We start from the raw sequence: 8956 nt of genomic DNA, 5'->3' as shown, positions 1-8956 counted from the left end.
TATTCAATTTACATCTTTTATTAAATTTAATTGGGAAAGTTATTTTTAAATAGTTGGGAGAAAAGAATACAATCTTCTCCACCCAAAGTCAAATCTTAAAAATGACATGATAAATGTTGTCACTATACACAGATTCCTCATATGACATATACAACATTATACCTATAAAAATATATATTAATAGATTATTATTTAATGTAATTTAAATACGGGCAATTAAATTGATTGGATAGATATTAAAAAATTGCTTAAATCTCTTTCAATAAACTATCATTATTAGATAGATAACTAAGAAAAGAAAGTCATCATATTGATAGTATAAGCCCAAATAATAATAATTTTTTAAAATCATTTTTCGAATAGTTGCATGAACACGACCTAATATAGACAAGAAGAGGATATAAGCATTAGATGGGTGTAAATAATGAAAGCGACATGTGAGGTGGATCACACATATCACTTTCCTAAGCATGGCTTTGGTTATGTGGAGTCAGCGTAGTTGTGGGTCCTTTTGGAGTGAGCATAATATTAGATAATTAGATAACCAATATGATATTAGATATTAGATAATCACATCAACTTAAGTCCCACATCAATATGGGAGACTTTTGCGTTAATGCCCATATAAATAAAGTGAGGTTATGTGATTCCTTGCTTTGATGCTCATTAATTTAATAAGTCATTGTATAATGTTACACATGCCATATTAAATATTTTAAACTTAAACCTGCCATATTAAATTTAACAACGAGTTTTATTTGTTAAGTGAATATTACATATTAAATTTAACATCGAGTTTAAGTGAATATTAGTTATTAAAGTAGAGCAACATCTCAAGCACGCTATTATATTATGAATCAATATTATATTGTTCAATAGTTAAAAAAAAAAAATTTAATGATTTTTTTGCCCTCGTGATGGGTTGATTGGACGAAAAAATTTCACGATGGGCAACTTTTGGAGAGTACAGTGGAAAGTAAGTTTAAAGAAAAATATGGTATTACAGAGGATATTAATGGGTACGATATTAATGATTAGCATGCGGACATATTGTTTGAGGAGAAGGGTGGCGGCCCTCGGTGTGAGTGTTCAACTCCAAACTCAGAGCCACATGCATTTTACGAGGCACATCGTTAGATCTCTAGGCAAAACAAATTGAAAGCAATTCATCTGTTTTTATCACTCACAAGTGGAAGGTGGGTTAGTGAAGTACGTACAAACTTAAGGTGGTAAAATGTCTTATGTCGTCTTGTGATTACATTGCCCATCCTATGGCGGATTGCTTGTGTGCACCATCACTACTTACAGCAGAAGGAAACTCATTTATGGCCAAATAATGTGAGAATGTTTTGACAGTAATGTGAGAAATATCTGGCTCACAATGAAGACAATCTCTTCTCCTTATCCCCACCTGCACGCTTTACCCTTCACGTCCCTGACTCTTTATATCTGCATTATCATGGAAGCAGGGTGGCAAAACAATTGTGGTAAGGTGGTCATCTGTGAGTTATATTCTGCTTGGGGAGAAGGTACAACATCTGTGTGTTGCTTTTTGTTTTTTCCAGTAAGTTTGAGTCACGGTGGAGGGAAACTAAGGAGATCCTTTTGTTATAGAGTCTGTAATGTTTCATTTAACCTTTGTTCGCTGGTGACACAGCTCATTAAGTACAGGGGAAATATTTTTTGTCCTCTTCCTTCATGAGTTGGTGGTGGTTTTACCCTCGATGGATCTCCAACATTCAGAACCTACGAACATATCTTTTCACTGTCCAATTTTGGTTTGTAGAGTGTGGTATCAAGGTACATTCTCCATTTGGTTTTAGTAGGGTTGTGGCTCTAATATTTGGTCAAATGTTCAATATTTGTTTCATGGTTAAGGCTCCAAACATTGTCTAGTTAGGTACTCCTCCTTCCTTTATACATTGGGTAATGCAAAGTTTGGGGTATCAATATTTTCATCTCTACTCACATCTTGGGTTGTTTAGTCTCAAACAAAAAACACATACTGTTTTTCATCTTATATGTCCTTTAGAGTTGGAGGCTCATTTTGAAAATAGGTATCCACATCCTCGACTAATCCAAGTAGGTCTTTATGCCACGCTCCTTGTTTGTTTTATTTGCAGTTTCACTAGTTTTATGGCTCCACGACAACGTCTTCCCTATCAAAGGGGTGGCAAATCTTCCGGCCCATCCTCGACGAGAGGATGTTGTTTATTTGAATGGGAATCAGTTGCACGATTCTTTGACACAACCCCACTAGAATTCCGAAAGGAAATACTCCACCTAGAGGCAAAGGAATTTGGCGAACATGCTTATTTCTCTGACTAAGAGATTGGAAAAAATAGTCTCAAATGGGTTCATGACCTGGGCAAGTTTCGTAAAATAAGACCACATTTTCTTCATTCCATCACCCATCATCATGAGCTAGATAATATGCTCACAATGGTCATCAGAGACAAGCAAATTGAAAATTACAAGTTGTTTGCGGGACATGAGAAGATAAAAGGAATTCTTCGGGACATTAGATATAATTTGGATGATATAGTGGTGAGACTGTCTAGCATTGAACATTACATGGTCTCAGATTTAGACACTGAATCAAATGAACATTGTGATGTGCCGACAATCATCAACAATCCAACTCCAACATCTCCAAACACCAACTTTTTTGCAACATCGCCAATAATTATCTTAGACTAAAAAGTCCACTTTGCAACTACTCTATGGGTCTCACAGTGAAATTTTTATGTTTTTTTGTAAACAGTCTTATTAAAATTTTGTAGATACTAATCTTTAGAAGGCATATATGTAATGGGGTACAAAATATAGTTCTTGGTAGGAATGGTAAACAAGAAGATTCAGCTGTCAACAACTACAATCCTGACGAATCTTAGCTTACTCATGGGTAGACGGTCGTTTTGTTGAAACCATTTTTGAAGACTTAAGCAAAACCTTGGGTCAATCAAGATTTACCAAGCCATCTGTAAATCTTAAAAAGGTTTACTTTCATAAAGTTTACCATGTAAATTGTTCTATGAATAAGTAATAAAAATCAAAGGAAAAAAAAGTGAATAGGTTTTTATATATTTGGTAGGGTATCAATCCTAATTTCAAAAGAAGTATATCGATTTTATATGGGGTAGAGGATATGTTACAAATAAAATAATATAATAGAGAATTTTATAATTTATTAAGAGTTTAAATTCTTGGTTAATTATTTAATTATTATAAAATTTTAAAGTGATTTTGGTTAGAAAAAAAGAAAAAAGAAAAAAGAAAAAGAAAAAGAAAATATATATATATATATATCTATATCTATCTATATATATATATAAAAGTTACGAGTTATTGAAATTGTAAGATGAATGTTTTAAAGTAATATATATAGATATAGATATATATATATATATATATATATATATATATATATATATATATATATATATATAGATATATAAGTTATGAGTTATTGAAATTGTAAGATAAATGTTTTAAAGTAAAAAAATAGGTTAAGTAGGTATAGTTGGACATACTATGTGACCTTAATTTTAATGAATAAAAATGTTGTGAAAAAATTGGGTGCATTATCCCCTCCACTTTTCATATTTCAATATTTTAAAGCAGGAGGAGGATTAAATGCTTTCCACATTCTTTCCCCTCTCATTCTCTCATCTCATGGAAGTCATTGTTTTTGAAAATGCAAAAAGAAAATTCTAAATTTTGATTTTTGCCTTATTTAAAATTGAGGAAATTTGAAATTCCATATCAATAGACAACTTGAGGAGTTAACTGAGATGACATGACACTTGTCACTTAGTTAAGAACAATCAATTCGAGTTAATGAGTTGAGGTTCAATTTACTTGTGTTGATTCCTAAAAAATAGGAGTCTATCTCATTTAATTCGAGTTAGGGGCATGAAGTTCAGTCGTGTGCAGAGTGTTTCTAAATTTTAGGAGCCTAGGTTGAGTTAATTTTAGTTGTAACAATTTAATTCAGTTAAACTAAGTTATGGTCAACTAAACTAGTTCTAACTAATAGAGGAACTAGTGGAAGGTCAAGTTGTGGAAGTGGAACTTCAACCACACTAAGTGATCATCCAGATAACTAATCAATCAACCTAAATTAGCTCATGCATGCAAAGAATTCGAGTTACCCAGTTGAGATTGGAGTTCAAGGGAAGCGTACTATCAATTGTAAACTATTCCAAGTTTTACAGGTGGTGCATGCAGTCAGAGGGTGAGCTTAAAGGAACTACACAATCCTATGGAGGAAAATTCCTATTAAATAGAGGCCTAATTCCTTAATGAACAACGCAAGGAAATATGAGCTTGGGAAGGATTTAAAATGGCTAAGTGTTGGGCCAGGTTCAGTCAGTAAGACAAAGAGATAGTATATACACTTGCAGGGTGTGCTCAGGCTTAAGCAAACATTGCATTTATTCTCTATTCTCTGATTAATGTAATACAAATAGTAAGGGGTTTTTGAGAAGTTTTTTTCCCATAGATAATTCTTTGTGTATGTTTGATGTTTCCTTTTGAATGTCTATGATTTGTGTTCTAGATTGTGAATTGTATTCCACAGATCAGTAGAGTATCTTCAATTCTTGTGATTTAGCAAATTTCATGAACAATATTGAATCTACACATTAATTTCTACATGGTATCAAAGATGGAATCACTGTAGAGAAGAGATTTCGAAGTTGTCATTGCAGGAGATTCAAATTTGAAGATCAATGTTAATTTCCCTGAAGAAGACTTGGTATCTCTAGCCCTTTTGGGCCTTCCCGAGAGCTGGCATAGCTATCAAGATTCGGTAAATGGTAGGGAGAAAATACCAAGTTGGGAACACTTATGGTACGATCTAGTGCAAGAGGAAATAAGGAGGAATACCAGAGATTGAACGTCATTCAAAGAAGAGGAAGAGGACTTTGCATTAGTCAACAAGGGAAAGAAGGCCAAGGGAAAGAAGTCCTAAGGTGAAGCTAATTCCAACCAAGAGGGTGTTGGGCCTTGAAATTGTCATTCACTTCCATTACATTTTCACTTATATTTCCATATTGTCACCTTCACTCCACCTCTATTTCATTACATTTACCTTACCATTATCATTATTGGGTCACATTTATGTTTTTCCAAACTTTATTAATTCTTAGCACTTTTAAATGAATTTATGGTTAAAAGTTAGAAAACAATGTGCATATGCTTATACCTAACAAGTGGGATGAGATTGTTGACATGTGTAGGTCAAAATGAAGCTTCTAAAATACCTTTATGTGGCCTCCCAAAACCAAATTCGAATTTGAGTGGAGAAGATCATGGGATCATAAGGATATGTGTCTCATTTCCTATTTGTATTGAAACTCTAAGAAGACATGTGTCTTATCATTTCCTATTTTGATTGTAACTCTAGAGATATAGGGAGAGATTCATGGACTCTCATTAATGAGATAGCTTCTCATCTTTTTGTATAAATAGGGGAAGTTTTCTCCTATCAAGGGGGGTAAAAGGAGGAAAAGAAGAGAAAGAATTATAGAATGTTTTGTAACAAGGCTTGAGATGGAATGAGATGTAAAGTGAAGAGCTATTGATGTAATGAGATTAGGAGTGTAGATTTCCATTGTGTAAAGTTGTGAGTTTATCAATAAAGAAGGTTCTTTTCTATTATTTAATTTTAGGATGTGAGTTTTGCGAGTTGCAATGCTATTGGACAATGGAAGGGCCCCCATCAACCATGTGCATATCTTTGTAAATTTGTAAGATTAATTAGTTTGTTTTACTTTGATTCATGCAAATAGTTTAGTTTTCTATTGCAAATGTTATTTTATTTTTCAAATGTAGATTTACCTCACTGTGTAATTTTATGTTTCCTAAGGGCATCTCAAGAAAGTAGTGTTTTATCTATTTTCTAAAATTGTATTGCTTGAAGCATTAGAGCATAGAATGATTTAGTTTTCTTTCACATGTTTTTACAATGCTTTCTTAGATTCAGCTTTACATTCACTGTTTAACCCTATGTTTTCCAAAGAGCTTCTCAAGAAGGTAGCATTCATCTATTTTCCAATATTGGTTGCTTGAGGCATTAAGAATAAACAATGATTTAGTTTCTTTCCTTATGCTTTGTCATGCTTTTTAGATTAAGCTTTCATCTATTGTGTAATTTCATGATCAGCCAGTCCAAGAAGGTAGTTCTTCCAATTTGGGTTGCCTAAGAGGCATTAGATCACATAGTAGCTGCAAGTTTTTCTTTCCATGCTTTTATGATGCTTTCTTATATCACATCTAAGGTATACTCAATTGCTTAAGTCATTTCAAGAAGATGATTTTGACATCTTCCTATATTGAATGTTCACAATAGTATTTAGGTATGCAGTAGATCATAGTTGTTTTTATATTGCTTGCTTTCATTTCATAGAATAGGATTAATTTTGTTTTTGATCAAGAGTTTGCAAGGATAGGATAGGAAGTGATTTCGTTTTCATCTTATCAATGAATAAAATTGTATCTAGAATAACGATCTGCTTTTCATAGGCACAGTGTTGGCCTAGATTAGACTAACCATTCAAGTTTTTGATTTGATTCTATGCAAATTATGTTAGTTGAAGTACATTTCATTTTCTTCCTTATTAGAAATTAGTTTTTATATTAAACATCCATTAGACTTAGTTGATCATTAACACTTAACATCCATTAAAATCATTAGGCATAAAAGAAAAAACCCTCAAAACAATACAAAAACATACTCAACGAAGTAAGAAACAAGGTTAACTAAGCACATATTGTGCACCACACTTCATTAGTTTACTAACCCTGGTCGATAATTTATGTTAGCAATTTAAGACATTAAATTGACTGAATAGAGGGCAAGAAGAAAGACTTGTCCAAAATCAAGTGCTTTCACTGTCATGAATTCAGGAACTATGCCACAAAGTGTCCACATAACAAGGCAAGCAAGAGGAGTCTGCAATAGTAGCAATAGATGAAGCTTTGGCTTCATAGTTTGAGCTTGAATTTACTCTGATTGCATGCATGGCCAACATAGTGATGGGAATCGTGTGGCACCTGGACAATGGTGCCTCATTCCACATGACATGGAATAGATATTTTTTTAGTGAATTGGAGGAGAAAGACCTTAAGATGAACTTTGAGTTTGGAGATGAAAGAAGGTACAATGCTACTGGGATCGGTATTGTCACCTTTCAAAGGGATTCAAGCTCCCCTCTCAGACTCAAGGATGTGATGTTTATTACTGGTCTAAAAAAGAATCTTATCTCCATTGCCGTTTTGGAAGACCGTGGTTACGATGCGATCTTTAGCAAAGGAAAGGAATTCCTGAGACACATAACCGTGCGGAAGGTGAAGCAGATTGGAGTTCGAGTCAAGAACTTGTATGCACTTGAGGTAGAAGATGCATTCAAATCCTTGAGGAGCAAGGCATATAATAGAGATGTGGTGGTTGAGAGGGAACATATTAGACCTCTCAACATGCAGCCTCAGAAGAAGCCTCAGGAAGTTGTGGAGTAACCACAAATGGAGAGGAAAAAAGGAGGAAGTGTGGAGACATCCACTAAAGCAAATACCTCCAGTAAGGGGACAGTTCGAGCCAAGAGGGCAGAGGGAGAACATGCATGTATACCTCCAGGATTGAGGTGGAGCGATGTAGATACTCAGTCCAAGAGTTGCAGAAATTTGGGAAGGGTCTATGATGGAATTCTCCTCATGGATCATTACCTTGTTATGGGGGTCGACAATATTTAGTAGCAGGAGGATCATTTTCAGCCAGATACTGAGGAGTGTAAAGGAGTGTTGACAACAGAGGAGGAGGCTCAGTAGCAGAGTCAACAACAACACAATTTTCCCAATAGATAGTTGCAGACGCAATTGATTCAATTTGTATTTTTTTTATGCTTCTCAGTTGCAGTAGCAACAACAACAATGAGAGGTGTTGCATGCAATACATTCCAAAGTTTCTAGATCGGGGTAGTTGAGAATCCCTTTCTTGATAGAAGGGAGTGTTGAAAATGCAACAATAAAAGTCTCAATTTTGATTTCTTCCTTAATTAAAATTTAGGAAATTCGAAATTCCATATCACCAGACAACTTGAGGAGTTAACTGAGGTGACATGACACTTGTCACTTAGTTAAGAACAATCAATTCGAGTTAATGAGTTGAGGTTCAATTTACTTGTGTTGATTCCTAAAAAATAGGAGTCTATCTCATTTAATTCAAGTTAGGGGCATGAAGTTCAGTTGTGTGTAGTGGGTTCCTAAATTTTAGGAGCCTAGGTTGAGTTAATTTTAGTTGTAACAATTTAATTCAGATAAATTAAGTTATGGTGAGTTAAACTAGTTCTAACTAATGGAGGAACTAACGGACGGTTAAGTTGTGGAAGTGGAACTTCAACCACACTGAGCGATCACCTAGATAACTAATAAATCAACCTAAATTAGCTCATGCATGCAGAGAATTCGAGTTACCCAGTTGAGATTGGAGTTCAAGGGAAGTGTATTATTAGTTGTAAACTATTCCAAGTTGTACAAGTGGTGCATGCAGTCAAATGATGAGCCTAAAGGAACTGCACAATCATATGGAGGAAAATTCCTATTAAATAGGGGCCTAATTCCTCAAGGAACAACCCAAGGAAATAGGAGCTTGGGAAGGCTTGAAATGGCGAAGTTTTGGGCCAGGTTCAGTTAGTCAGGCAGACATATAGTCTATACATTTGCAGGGTGTGCTCAGGCTTGAGATAACATTGTATTTATTCTCTATTCTATGCTCAATGCAATACATATAGTAAGGGGTTTTTGAGTAGTTGCTTTCCCCTAGGTAAATCTCCATGTATGTGTGATGTTTCCTTTTGCATGTCTATGATTTGTGTTTTAGATTGTGAATTGTATTTTGCGGAGCAATATAGTAGCTTATATTTTTGTGATTTAGCAAATTTCATGAGCAGTATTG

Source organism: Pinus tabuliformis, chromosome 6 (genome assembly GCF_031772625.1).
Source record: "Pinus tabuliformis cultivar Carrire ecotype Pingquan chromosome 6, CPIR1, whole genome shotgun sequence".
Classification (NCBI taxonomy): Eukaryota; Viridiplantae; Streptophyta; class Pinopsida; order Pinales; family Pinaceae; genus Pinus; species Pinus tabuliformis.
The sequence above is the reverse complement of the archived record's forward strand: the minus strand, read 5'-3'. Positions refer to the sequence as shown.